This window comes from Notamacropus eugenii, chromosome 2 (genome assembly GCF_028372415.1).
Source record: "Notamacropus eugenii isolate mMacEug1 chromosome 2, mMacEug1.pri_v2, whole genome shotgun sequence".
Classification (NCBI taxonomy): domain Eukaryota; kingdom Metazoa; phylum Chordata; class Mammalia; order Diprotodontia; family Macropodidae; genus Notamacropus; species Notamacropus eugenii.
In genome coordinates, this window is record NC_092873.1 from 143,803,417 (window position 1) to 143,819,143 (window position 15,727).

The following is a 15,727-nucleotide window of genomic DNA, read 5'->3' on the forward strand; positions in this document are numbered from 1 at the left end:
CTTTCTATTTTCTTGTTTTTATCAACAACATTCTAAAAACGTATGTGGGAGATAGTATCTTTGCTTTACTGCTGTATTTTTTTTAAAGAAAGTCTCTATTGTTTTCATGTTGCAAAAATGCTGATTTATATGCATATAAGTATATAATCATATTAATATCTCTTTTATGTCTGTGCTGTTTAGACTTTTAGCATAAAATTATTATACCTTGTAAAAGGCTTTTTTGTTCTGTACCAAATGGTAGGATCATGTAATTTGAGGGATTTTGTTTACGTTTAATAAAGTTAATTACTGTAAATGTTTTTTCTTATTTTGAACCATCCTTGATTCCCTTGTATAAATTCTACTTTGTCATGTTGAAAAATTTTAAGGTTTAATTCTTTTGTGTTTTAGCTAGGATTCTATATAAAATTTTGTATCAATAGTCATGGTTTATAGCTTTTCCTCTTTATCATTTCCTGGTTTAGGTATTAAGGCAACATTTAACTCTGGGTTCATGCTTCCTATTGACATAAAAGTTGTTTAAAAAAATCAATTTGATTTTGTAACTTAAAAAATCCCAGGTGGTTCCATGAATTCTGTATGTTGGAGCCTATACTTTCCACTCGCTATATCATGGATCTGAATTTATGCTTCCACTTTTATCCATTTTCCAGACCTAGAAATCACTCAGTCTGTTATACTTGTAGACTCAATCCTGTTTTATTCTTTTAATTTATTCTTTTAAAAGTTATTCTGCATTCAGAAGTATCAGAACTCCTCTATGCAAAGGTTAGTGATTTAGAATCATGTCAGTCTTGTTCCTGGTCCTTTTCTGACATAGAACTGGATTCTTCCTTATTCCTTGATTATGTTCCAAACTTGGACCAAAAATTGCGTCTTGGTTTTGCCCCTCCATGTTTGAATCCCTGCCTTGGTCCTATGCCTAATTCTCCATTTCCTTTAGGTCCTGGACCTTTTCTTGCTCCCTCAAAGTAGACAGGAAATTGTCCTATTGTCTGCTTCCTGACTCCCCTCTAGCACTTCCCTTATACTAACTACTTTTCTATTAAAAACAAAAAAGAATCTGTAGCTGAGACTTGCCTGGATTAACTACTCCTCCTGCTGTAGTTCTCTTTCATATCCATTTCCCAGTCATACATTACGTAGGCCATTACACTGCCAGCCCTAGTTCTAACAAGCTGTGATAACAATAATAACAGTAATAAGATTAACAATATGTATATTGTGCTTTGAGATTTACAAAGTGTTTTACATATATTATCTGCTTTGATGCTCATAACGACTCTGTGCAGCAGATGCTATTATTTTCCTATTTTTTTTTTAGAAAAAGAAACTGAGGCAAACAGAGGTTGTGACTTGCCCAGTGTCACACAGCTAGTATCTGAAACAGGTTTTGAACTAGGGTCTTCCTAACTCCAAATCTAGCATCTACCCACTGCACCACTGTATCTGGAAAGAGATGAATTCACTATTTCTGTCACTAGGCATTATTTGGATTACTTTCATGGAGAGAAGTCACTTTTGTATTTTTTTGAATAATCTCTGGCTTTTTTATTTTCTTATTTATGAACACTAAATTTGACAGCACTGTTTGGTATTTTCAAGTGAATGTGTTGAGAAATAATCTTCCATACTCTGAAAATCTATGATATTCAGAAATATTAAGACTTGGAGCACAATACTGAAGACTGACAATACTTTTCATCTTTCCTTGCTGGAAATCTGTGTTTTTTTCCTTTTGCTATCTTTTCTGAAGGGAAGGAGGAGAGGTGTTAACATTAGTGAATGTCACCGATTTGTTCTGGTCATTTATCACTCACCATCAAAGGAAGCAAAGCTGTTAGCTCTGGCGAGGAAAAGAGAAAGCCCTGTTTATCTTGGGATCCTTGGTTCAATTCCCCAAACTGTCAAAATGTCTCTTTGCTAAGATGATGTTTAAAATCTCATCAGAATCCCTTTAAGCCCTTTCACTGCAAGAAATGGGCAGGTTGATTTTAGAAAAACATGGAAAGACACGTATGAAATAAAGAAGCACGAAATGAGGAGAATCAAGAGAAAGTTGGATATAATAACATTATTCAAAGAAAAACAGTAAACAACTAGCTATTCTGAATATTATAAATATTCAAATCAGCTACAAAGGACCTATGAAGGAAGATGCTCTCCACTTCTAGAGAAAGAACTGACGTATGTATATATATCTGATGTGTATATGTGTATACACACATACATTCATATGTATACATGTGTGTATGCATACATATATGTACACACAGATACATCTGTCTCAAATGGTGACTTTCTGTAGTGTGTGATGGGGAGGGAGACAGTTTGATACTTAAAATGTTACAAGAAATTAAATTAAATGTAAAAAAAATCCCTTTAGGACTTTTCAGGTAAGTTTTCTTAATTCATTATTGCATCCTCCAATATAGTTATGACAGTTCATTCTTCATAACTTTCGCTCAACTTTGCTACTATTCATTGTCCATTAAGACCATTGATTTAATATTATGATTGATCTTAAAGACAACCTAGTTCATTCTCCTAATTTTATAGATGAGGGAACTGAGGTACAGAGTGGATAAGTAATTTTCCCTGTGTAAAAACTGGGATTCAAATTCATGTCCTTTAATCTCAAATCTGTCATTTTTTCCCCCCACCATACCATGCCATCATATGTTTTCATTCTGTAATCTCTCATTGTTATTCATTGTGTAATCTCTCATTGTTATTTCTTTGTGACCTCATTTGGGATTTTCTTGAAAAAAATATTGGAAGGGTTTGTCATTTCTTTAGTTCATTTTACAGATGAAAAACTGAAGCACATAGGGTTAAATGACTTACCCAGTGTCATATAGTCAGTAAATATCTGAATTAGAAGTCACAAAGATGAATATTCCTGACTCCAGACACAGAGCTCTATTCACTGTGCCACCTAGCCACCCCATGTTACATTATAGCATGCATGGAATAGAATCTCAACTGCTGGAAACAATGAACCTCATTGTTATCTGCCTGTCTTACGAACAGGGCTCATTTTAAAAGCTAGTGCAAAGAGAAATCAATTTCTTGGTCTTCACATCTTATATAAAAATTGAGACCTGAGCGTCTTCTCATTGAATTTCCTAATGTGAGTTGCTCTTGTACCCTATAGACGTGAAATATTTCTGCAGGCAGTTTAAATATTTCTAAATCATGTTTCCACTTATGCTGGCCAGAAACTAGGAAAAAAATGTTTTCCAGGAAAGCCACATCTCATATCATTAAAAAAACAACAAATCTTTACGCACATTTATCATATGACTTAGTGTGATACAATGTGGCATAATTAAATATAATTCAATTTACTATGATTTATTCTATCATGTCACAAGAACATAATTCTTTAAAGGTTTTTCTTGGAAGTACAAGCCAGTTTCTAAATTGTTTGGGTTGCACACCAGAGATCATCATGTAACTTACCAAGGTTACCTCTGTTTTTCTCAGTGGAGAAGTTTTGAATCACTTCTTATATATCTCTATTTCAGGGACATATTATTTCATTCAGCTCATTTCAATGAGCATTTAATGAAGCCTTCTGTATACATGACACTGGGTAGAGAATTGGGGAAGCAAAGTCCAGAATAAGTTGGTCAGGTCACTGCCTTTTAGTGACATATACCGTAGAGATTATTATATTATATTATGCTATATTATATATTATACTGTAGTATTTAATTAAATAAATACAAAGTATTTTCAGTGTGGACAAAGTAATTTCAAGAAGGAGAAAACATTAGCTGGGGAACAGGTGTCAGGAATAGGTCATGTGTGGGAGGTAGCACCTTAGCTGATAGGAAACTAAAGATTTAAAGGGACAAGAAAGAAGATGGAATGGATTCTTGACATGAAGGAGCCATCCATGTAGAGGTATGGAGGCAAGAGATAGAATGTCATGTATAGGGAACTGTGAGGAGGCCTGTTGTACTAAAATGGAATATGTGAAGGATAAGCATGTGAAATAAAATGAGAAAAGTGTGTGTGGGGGTAATCATTCATGATGCAAGATGGACAAAACTTTTATAACCATTGAGGGGATAGGTATGACATAATGTGCAACATCAACTCTAAAAATGATCTTTCTAATGTAAGGTCTGATCACGTCACTTCCCTACTCAATAAACTATAGGTTCTTCCTATCATCTCCAGGATCAAGTGCAAAATACTCTCTTTGGCATTCAAAGTCCTTTATAACCTGCCCCTTTTCTATTTTCCAGTCTTCTCATGCCTTGTATTTCCTTTTCTTCCTACTGCCCCCAATTAATTCTTTCAAGAAGATAAAATAGACCATTTTTTTTACCTCAGTTCTTGCCTAGCCTTTAACTACTAAATAGGTGTTGCCTTAAAAAAACTGAGACCTAGGAAAGACTTTAATTTAAAAAGGCTAAGGTCTCCCACTGCATCCTGGGCCATCCTCAGTTGTCCTGATCTATATCTTGCCACTGGACCCAGATGGCTCTGGAGGAGAAAGTGAGGCTGGTGACTTTGCACAGCCCTGCCTCACTTAATTCACCTGTAAGTCATGGCATCACCTTCCTGATGTCACAGTCCTCACTGAGAAGGAAGCTGAACAATCATAACAGCAGGGTGTTGAATGAGTATGGTACAGAATGAGTATATGACTTATCAGATAAGTAAAATTCCTGAGCTAATATAACTTGATTCTCCACTATTTCAATAGGAAATAATTCAAAGTTCTCATATTTTAAAGTATAAACTTAGTCTGTATCAGAGCTTCTTTTAAATCCTATGAACTACAAGTAAGCATGTGCAACGCCTGTTAATCAGTTAGTCAAAGAACATTTATTAAGGGCTTAATATGTGTCAGGTACAATGCCAAGTTCTGGGGATACAAATGTAAGCAAAACAAAAAAGTCCTTGCCCACAAGGAACTTACATTCTAAGGTAGTAGATAATCTATAAGAGGAAACTAAAAAGTTGGTGGTCGTTGGGAAATGGGGTGGTGAATAGGTAAATAAGTTACCAGTGTGGGGCTTGATTGAAAAGTCCAGAGGAGTTCAGTCTGCTGGGAAATGAATGTGAGAAGAGTCTCCTGAAAAGTTCTGCATTCATGAATCAAGTTTTGGGAAACGGAATCCACTATCAATCTTTACGTGAGGGTCAGCTATCAGGTAGAAACAGGGAGCAGAAAGCTGGAAATGAAGGTATTGCTCTTTGCTACATTTCTGTGAAAATGAAACACTGTGCTCCTAGATTTGCTCTTTGTAGAGATAGAAAGCATCTTGGCCCTTACTGCTCAAGTCCATTTCAGTTTATCTGCATTCCTCTAAATGTGTTTATAAAAGCTGGATCTATTTAAACAGTGGCCTTGGGGAATGATAATCAAAATGTTACTGACTTCTGTTTATTAAATAAGCATATACTCATAGTATCAAAGAATTGGAAGGAACTATAGAGATTATCTAATCCAACCCTTTACCGAAGGTATGCATGAATCTTCCTTCTGAAATTCCCAGAAATTTGTCATTCCAGATTTAGGTTGAAAATTCCTAAATAATAGGAAATTCATGATTTCACAAAGCAACCATTCCAATTCAGGACCATTCTTATTGTGAGAATTTTCTTAATTATATTGAGGTTACAGTCTAATGATTAACTTTTACTTCTAGTATCATTGTGAGTTGATAAAATTTGTATGAAATAAAATTTAAAAAGCCATATGTCTGTATAGGCTCAAAATATAATTCAGTTTTTTATAACTCATAGATAATATTGGAAATATGCCTTTAAAATATGAAATTCCCCTACCAATTTTCTTATTTTCATTTTAAACCAATTTGTATTAGTTGGGATAGGTTTAAATGCTCATAACATTCTTCATAAACAGAGTCAAAACCAGCTGAATATAAAAATTTGGTAATTCTTACTTTTTTATTGACCCTGCTTTTGGAATTTACTATAAGTTGATAGACTAGATCCAATATTTGATGACTAGATATAATGTTATAGGAACAAATTCCTATGCAATATTAATTAATGATACATATCAATTAGTAATATGCGAGTAGTAGATATACATCATGGTATTTTGGTTTAAAAGGAGGATGTTTCTACTTAGCACAGTGCCTGGCACATAATTAACACTTAATAAATCTCTATATATTTAAGTTTCTATCTAAATACAGCTTCTGCTCAATCAATACTTCTAGGCATTTTCCTTTTTCTAAGTTTTTGTTACCAAACTGTCATTGTTCATAACTATGCAATTTGGCTTTAGTTTTCAAGCATTTTTAATTTTATCCTAATTCTTCTTAAGTTATGTGTCTTTATTTTTTTTTCCTGATAAATCTATTGTTGCAAAATTCACTGACAATTTTTCCTGGCTGGAGAAAGCATATCCATTTTGTAGCATGGTGAAAGGAACACTAGTCTTAAGAATACTGCAGAGATTAAAGATGCAAAAACGAAAGAGAAGATTCAAGGGCCAAAGCTAGGCTTAGAAGGACTAGGCTTATGGGAACATTTAGAACATTCAGTCTTGATCAGGAAGAGAACCACCTCATAATCAGAGAATTGAGCAAAATAGAGAATGAGAAGGATGGCTTGAGATGTGAAGTAAGAGAGCAGAGGGAATCATGGTAGATAATCTCAGCTTTGGAGGGGGAGAGAAGATGTATAGGGAAGTACAGGGGAGTTGTTGTAAAATAGCTGCCGTGGAAAAAATGGCGGATTCAATCCAGGAAGAATTACAAAAATGCCATGAACCATTGAGGACCCAGTTGACATTAGATAATGCAAATGTAAACTTGCCCCAGTTCGAATGATTGCTTTTCTTTTTCTGTTAGGGTAAGCAGTTTCCATGTAACACTGGAGAAAGTAAATAGTGGGAGTAACCAACACATGGGATTTGACAAATGTGGACACTGATAGGACAAGGGGATAAGGAATCCAATGAGGCAGATAATCTGAAGATCAAAGATAGGATCTGAACTAAGAAGGGAGAAAAATCAGACTAGAGATGAGATGGCTAACTGAGAGAAAAAGGAGGGTTGGACTGACTGTCACAGTAAAAAAAAATAGTTTTAAGACGAGCGAAACAGAGAAACGGAAGAACAAGAGGCTATAAGGCATGAGCAGAAATTCAGAAATCAAGGTATGGAGGTAACGGTTTTGGGTAGTGACAAAATCTAAGTTGTGACTATCCCTGTGTGACTAAATGAGGTAAAGGCACATGAGACTTGAGGCTGATAAGTAAGACAACCAGTAGATTGAAAGGGAAATCCATAGGTATATTCAAATTGTCAAATCCTCAAGTCTGAGATTTGGGATCAAGAACAAGAAAATATACAGTGATTTCCCACCTCTGATTTTCTGATGCCCCAGGACTTTTCATTTATAGCAAGCAATTTCCCCCTCCACAAGTGTTTGTATGCATTATTTTATAAACACACACATATGTTATATACACATGTATAGGTATTACAGTCTACACCCTTGAATATTAGAAATAGCTAGAACTATGCATATAACCTTACTTTGCACATATGCATGCATCCATATGTATGTGTTATATGCATCCTTTCTGAACTGTGTGCATGTTTTGGGAACTAAAACAATTGCTGGCCAGGTTTTGGAAAGGCAGAAACTTATTTAAATAATGAAACACTCTTTTCCAATTAAAAGTTTCTTGTTAATCACAGATAGATTTTTTTTTGGTGTAGAAGAATTTAATGCCATTTGGTGAATACCTTCTTGTATTTTTTCAACTATAGGAAGCAAATGGCACAGTTGCCCTTCAGAAACAATGAATTTGAAGTCAGAGGACTTAGGTTCAAGTTCTGATTCAGCCACTTTTTGATTAAGTAACCTAAAATAGAATGGTACAGACTGATTCCCTTGAATGTCCCTTCCAGCTCTAAATCTATGTTCCTTGTGTTAGGACACACAACTCCTCCATATCTTATGAATTATCTGTTACTGTCTCTGAAATTTATACTATTAGAGTAGTTGGAGCAAGTCTTTCTTGGTTTGCCACATTTAACTATCCTTTGATGGAAGAGATTCAGTACCAATTTCTATGATTTCTTCTTACTGAGAGCACTGTGGTTCCAACCCAACTCCTTCACCTCTTTCACCATCTCACTATAGTGCAGAGAGGTTCTTCAGCAGAAGTAGAACTAGACTTCCCATATCTCCTTCTTATAGGAACCAAAGTGTATTTTAAAAAATGAACCTTATTCTTTCTTCAAATGTCATTCACTTATTGAAATATTTTTTTTAAACCCCAGGAAGAAGTGCTAAATAAACAGGCTAACTTAAAAACAATCCAAGCCACACATAGTTGAGTATCAACCCTGTGATTCAGAACATATTATCAAAAAGTACTAACTGCTTTAAGTGGATTTATTGGGAGGTTTTAAAACACTATGCTGCCTGACCTATAATTGGGTGAAAGAATGGTGGTCATGCATTGTACTTTTCAGTCATATACCCACAAGAGTAATGCTGCCAAGAATGGTATCTTTGATTACAAAAGGGAGACCCTTTCCCTCTTCCCCTACTGTATTGACATGTAATTAGAAACATACCCTAATAACTTCAGGAGAATTTACTGTTAGCTTCTACTCCAACTGGTCTTTCCTTTTTAAGTATTAGGAGAGTGATGGCAAGCATTTTTGGTTAAAGAAAGAAGTGTAATAGGGAAAGGAATAGGAGAAAGAAAATGGGGTGAGAAAGAAATAATAGAGATAATAGGAAAGCTTCAGGAAAGGGTCATGAGAAATGTGAGGGAAGACTATAAGGTAAGGTTAGTTTTCTTGAATTTCCTTTGATTAGTCACAAAAGCACAATCAAATGCTACATCAAATAGTTTTTTTTTTTTTTACAGTACCTTCATTGGTACCAGATCCCCAAAGAATTGAAAGAACTTTAATAAAATGAATACGTTTTTTTATCAGAAAAATATCCTTTCAGATAGGATCTGATTATTTTCTGAGGAACTGACATCCTCAAAAGTGAGAGGCAACATGGTGCTTTGGAAAAAGAGCTAGATTTGGAGCCAGCAAGATCTGGGTTTGAATCCTGTACTTGTTAGATCTTTCCTAACTTTGTGGTTCTGTACAATTCAATTACATCCTCTGGACCTCAGTTTTTTCAATGGTAAAATGATGGGGTTGGAATCAGTAACTATGAGACTTCTCCCAACTCCAAATCTATGATCTCTTGCTCTTAATAGGTTAAAATACAGACTCAATCTTGTGTACTGACTTAAGTGAATTAGAGGATAGATCCACAGATTTCTTGTGTACAGATTAAAATAGAAGATCATGTTCCTTAAATTTAATAGTTATTATTTGCACTGGTCTGAAATGATTAGCCCTTACTCCTAATCTAATGTGAAATACCAGAAAATCATGCAGATATGAAAAAAATCCCAGATCATTCTCTGAAAACAAAGGGATAGTATTTACACAATCATTCCCCTGGCTCAGTTCTAGATGAGGATGAGTATGGGTGATCAAGAATTACTGAGTGTCTGAACATATGGTCCCAGCAGTTTCTGGTGCCCATGGACCTCAGGACAGAAAAGCAAATACTGAAGTCCATAAGTATGTCCCAATTTTCCACCTCTTCAGCAAGGTCTATTGAATAAATGGTTTTTTCCTTAATCTGGCATTCCACAAGAAGGACATCATTGCCGGCCTGATTTATAGATACATTTACTGTTGGATTTATAAAATCTTTGTCTTCCAAAGTGCTCAAAACTCCTAGAAATCCATCCCTGTGTCCCCTCTTAAACCCCAAAGCTTTTCTCTAATCTGCCTTTCAAGTGGCAAGCTTGCGCAGCAAAGAGGTAAGATCATTTTTGCTTCACAAAGAAAATATAATCTTTTAAATACTGAGTACTCTTTTTTTCTGTAAGAAAATGCAAGTGAGTATGTGTGTGTCAATTAAACTGCATATTTATAAATATATATTTAGTTCAATTGACATAAACACACAACTATCCATCCATCCATCCATCTATCCGTCTATCCGTCTATCCGTCTATCCGTCTATCCGTCTATCTATCTATCTATCTATCTATCTATCTATCTATCTATCTATCTATCTATCTATCTATCTATCTATCTATCTATCTACCTATGTATCTATGTATCTATCTATCTATCTATCTATCTATCTATCTATCTATCTATCTATCTATCTATCTATCTATCTATCTACCTATCTATCTATCTATCTACCTATCTATCTACCTATCTATCTATCTACCTATGTATCTATCTATCTATCTATCTATCTATCTATCTATCTATCTATCTATCTATCTATCTATCTATCTACCTACCTACCTACCTATCTCCTACATGGCTCAGTGGCTAGAGTGCTGGATCTGGAGTCAGAAAGACATATCTTCCTGAGTTCAAATCTGGCTTCAGACTTAGCCATCTGGCTATGTGCCCTTGGGCAAATCACTTAACTCTGTTTGCCTCAGTTTTTCCATTTACAAAATGAGCTGGAGAAGGAAATAGCAAACCACTGCTGTATCTTTGCCAAGAAAACCCCAAATGGGTCATGAGGACTCAGATATGATTGGAAAATGATTGAACAATGTGTCTCTGTGTATATACATATAGATATACATACATACATATATGTATAACACATATGCTATGAAAAATCATTACAGTATCAGGAGCTTGAGACCTAAAAGAAATTCATTCACTCTAACCAAACTAGAGCTTGAGGGCTTAGGGATCCTCTTGAGGGACACTTTTGTGTATTCAGTGCTTAGCACAAATTGGTATTTAATAAATGCTTTTGAAATAAATTGCTTCATCAGACACTCCCAAGCACTCTCAGTTAAACATATTTCTTACAACCAACAATTCATTAGATTTCCTATGTCTGCTAAAGAAACCAATTTCTAATGACTTTGACGTGGCCATCAACTGGTATTTATTAAACCTTTCCTTATATCATAATACTAACTAATGCAACAAAAGCATATTTTGCACGTGAAAAAAAAAAGAATGAAGTGAATCACAGAACTTCCTCATGATTTGAGATGCCCCCTCCTTTCAGCAACTTATTTTTCTGAGGCTTGACACCATATTTAATATTTGAACATTCCAGAAAGGTTACACAAAGTTCAGAATCCCATTGGTTGATGGACCTTGTTTTGCAGACCAAAAATGATGCATCAGCTAGAAATGGTATGTCAGCAAGGAGTCAGAGGTTAGATGAAGCAGGGAATATCTCTGTTGACTGTTTGGTCATAAGATGGTTAGGCTCCTCCTCATGTTGAGCAAGAGCAGATGATACAAGTCATATATACTTTCCAAAAACAAATTGGAAGGATTCCGTGCACCATGCCAGTCATGCTTGGTTTGGTCATGGAATCTGAGCAAAATAAGGATGTAGATATGCGTATCAGCATTCTTGCAGTTGCACAAGTAAGCTTCATATCTGGGAAACAATTAGGGAATATTACATTAAAGGTTGAAGCCTATTATAGGTCAAACTGTTTCATACACACACACATCTATGTAGATGTGTGTGTGTGTGTGTGTGTGTGATCAGTATTCTTAAAACTAACATCATTACTAGGGTAGTTTGAAAGAAAGTTGGGGCTGAGTTGTGTATGATGGGGTGATGCTACAAAACAAAATTAGGTAGGGAAAGATAAAAAGGAATAATTATCTCATAAAATGGGGCATGAAAGGAAGAATAGATACAGAGGAGGCAGGTGGGAATGGTGGGCTGGTAATGTTGACACCTTACTCTCATACAATCTGGGTTGAAGAGGAAACAATGTGGAAATCTGGAGGGGTGTAGAATTCTTCTGAACCTATAGTGAGGAAAAAGAACTGGAGAACAGGGACTTTTTAAAGGGTGTGCAGATTAAAATTTAGGGGGGCGGGAGAGAGAGGATAAGGGAAGGGCTTTTAGTGGGGTGGGTAGAACAAGGAATAAGAAGGTAAGGGGAAAAGATAAGGTAACTGGGATAGGATAAAAAGAGAGGCTGAGGACAATGTGAGTAATAATAAGAGGGAGGGAAATTCACAATAGTTATGCTTGTTCTTCATTCTTGAAGAGGACCATGACATCAAGGTGATGACATGACTTGCAGTTGACTTTGACTGAGGGAGGGCTATGCAAGGTCACCAACCTCACTTTCTTCTCCTGAGTCATCTGGGTCCAGTGGTCTGACATTCATCAAGAGGACTAGAGATGGCCCAGGATGCAATGTGAAACTCTGGCCCTTTCAGACTTAGGTCTTATCACAATCTTACTTTGAGTGAGAGACAACCATTTAATGAATAGTCTTCTTTAACTTACTCAAGGGATGGCCCCTTTAATAAAAAAAAAAAATCAAACTGGGAGGGGAAGACCCTCAGGGTTCCTGGGTAAAAGAGTAACAGTTATTATTTAGTTGTTACATCCACTCTGTGCTAGGTGGGTGGGGACTTGTTATCCAGTCTACTAGCTCCAGTCTATGAGTTCCAGAGTGAATTGGGTTTAAGGCTTGATCTTTGAGCAAGAAATGTAGCCAGTAAACACAGAGGAAAAAAACGCAGCTTTTGGCCATGGAGTTGACCTTCCCCTGGGCAGAATACCATGGGAGAGGAGGGAAGGTGAGGGGAAGGGAGGGGAGGGGAGAGGAAATGCTGCTACTCACTCACAGGTTGTGTTTGTACTTTATTTTCGAAGAGGACTGAGTGAAATAAGGAAATTGTGAAGACTTTTCATAATAAAATATGGGGAATATTGTATTTTCTAAATAAAATTTCTTTTCCATAAGGCCTCTCTTTCTGGATACCTGATTTCCAGGAATCCAGCCTTGTGGGCAGTTGAGCCCCTCCCTCCCCCCCCTCCCCCTCTGTAAAAGTGCTGTGGCCCCTTTTCCCCCTCCTCTCCTTTTTACCTTAGTTATAGAATAGCCACATCAACAGTTAGTTAGGTATTAAATAAGGAAGCGTGTTGGGATAGGTGAATATTTCTCAGGTCTTGTCTAGTTTTTTGCGCTTATATTGTAAGCCCACCTCCCAGCCAATGGAGAGGTGGGATAGTGGGGAGTGGGATTCTCTGCGTTATATGATTCTCTGGGTATATGATTGTGCTCCTATCTCTGTAAGTTGCCTACTTCCATCAGCCCCGTCCTGGTGGAGGGACAGCCCTTTCTTGTGAGAATTGAATAAATCACTTTCTGTTACCTCAAGAAGCCATTCATATTTAAAATTTTGGGTAAGGGTCTTTTAACCCACACAGGACCATGACATCAAGATGATGACATGACTTGCAGTTGACTTTGACTGAGGGAGGGCTATGCAAGGTCACCAACCTCACCTTCTTCTCCTGAGTCATCTGGGTCCAGTGGCTTGATATTCACCAGGACAACTGGAGATGTCCCAGAATGCAATGTGAGACCCTGACCCTTTCAGGCTTAGGTCTTATCACTATCTTACTTTGAGTGAGATACACTCATTCAATGAATAGGCTTCTTGAACTTACTCAAGGGATGGCCCCTTTAATAAAAAGAAAATCATACTGGGAGGGGAAGACCCTCAGGGTTCCTGGATAAAAGAGAAACAGTTACTATTTAGTTATTATATCCACTCTGTGCTAAGTGGGTATCACAAATAGTAATTATAACTTTGAGTAAGAGTGGAATGAACTTACCCATAAAATGGGTTGGATTAAATGTGATTGGAGTAGATTAAAAATCAAAATCCAACAATATATTATTTATAAGAAACACATCTAAGAATGAGAGATACCCAGAGTTAAAATGGAAGGTTGGAGTAGAATTAATTCAACTGATGCAAAAAAAGGCAGGGGTAGCAATTGATTGGTGATAATGGACATCTTTGTTTCACTCCTGATCTTATTGGAAGGTTTCTAGCTTATCTCCATTGCAAATAATGTTTGTTAATGGTTTTAAGCAGATGTTTCTTATTATTTTAAGGAAAAGTCCACTTATACCTATGCTATCAATTTTTTTTAATAGGAATGGGATTGTATTTTGTCAATAGCTTTTTCTGCATCTTCATATGGTCATATGATTTGTTACTTTTGTTACTAATTAATCAATTATGTTCGTTTTTTTCCTTAGATTAAATCATCCCTGCCTTCCTAGTATAAATCCCACTTGCTCACCATGTATAATCTTTGTGATATATCGCTGTAGTCTACTGGCTAGTATTTTATTTAGAATTTTTGCATCCATACTCAGTAATAAAATTGATATATAATTTTCAAAAAAAAAAGAAAAATCGTTACTTGATTTCTGTGAATTAGTTTAGTGGTAGTTCCTAGAGGGCAGCAACTTTTTACTTTTTGTCTTTCAATCCCCAAGCTTTGTGCAATGACTGATGCATAATATCCTCTATAATAATAATTTATAGTAATAATAATAATAGGTAACAATTGCTTACTATAACACAAGGCAGTGTGTTAAAGGATCAACAATTTTTAATCTTTGATCCTTACAGCAACTCTGGGAGGAGGGTGCCCTTATTACCTAATTTTACAGACAAGGAAACTGAGGCAAACAAGGGTTAAGTGACTCACCCAGGTCACACAGCTAGTAAGTATTGGAGGTCAAATTTTAACTCAGGCTCTCCTGACTCTAGGCTCATCTGAGACTCCAGGTGCTGAGCTGCTTAGCTGTCCAGTTCAACAAATGGTTGAATTAACTTCTGGTGCCATGAGGATATCTGATCCCATGGTCCAGTACACAGAACATTTTAGTAGAAGACAGGAGGTCAAGTGTAAGTACAGCAGGGTACAAGTCCCTTTTTTTTTTTTTTTACTAATTTTACAGCTCTTGGGAACGTTTTTGTCCTCTCTCATCCTCATTCATAATGTAACAATTCAATCATTTCTTTGTTCAACAATTCAATAAGTATTTCTGCAGGGCCCAACTTCTGGCAGATAAGAAGGGAAGGGCTGATGAATATTAATAATTTCATAAGGAGATTAAGCAGCAGCAGATTCAGTACCTTTCTGAAAAAGGGGAAAATGGACTTACAGAGTAGGCCAGGGTTGATCAATCCAAGACAGATAAGGCTAAGGAATATCATGTGCTGGGGGACTTGGAGAAGAGGAGAACTGGTTACCTTGGTACAGCAAGCCTGATTCCCATTGCAGCTTGACAGAGCTATCAAGAATAATAACTTTTTAAAAGTCTGAGTTTTGCTTGATGTCTGCGCAGAGCTGGAAGAAGTAATGTTGTGCTCTCAAGGCAAATAAGATGAAATCTGGGGATAAGGTTTGCTAAAGTCAGTTCAGACAGGTCTGAGAGAGAGCTGATTGTTAATTTTCAGTGTGGGCTTTTATACCTTATGCTACAAATCAAGGACTGATTTTTCATTTTGTTGATTATCCAGACATAAGAAAGTCATGATGAAAATGTTAATAGTACAGATTAAACTTAAAAGTGTATTATGTCTCTCCTCTCAGAGAGATTAAACATTTACCAGCATACTCCTAGGTAGGGGAATTTCCAGACACCGAAAGGACACTATTTTGTAAAGCCAGTAGAAAGTGGCTAGGCCTAGACACAGTGGCTAGGTTATGTCAATGGCAGGGAAAAGGCTCCTGGAGTTTCCTATTTTAACAATTTCTTTTTGCTCACTGGATATTAAGTCCAATTGTTTTTATGCCACTGAGAAATTTCTAGTGCTGTTCATGAAGTACACTGGTTGTCCCACCA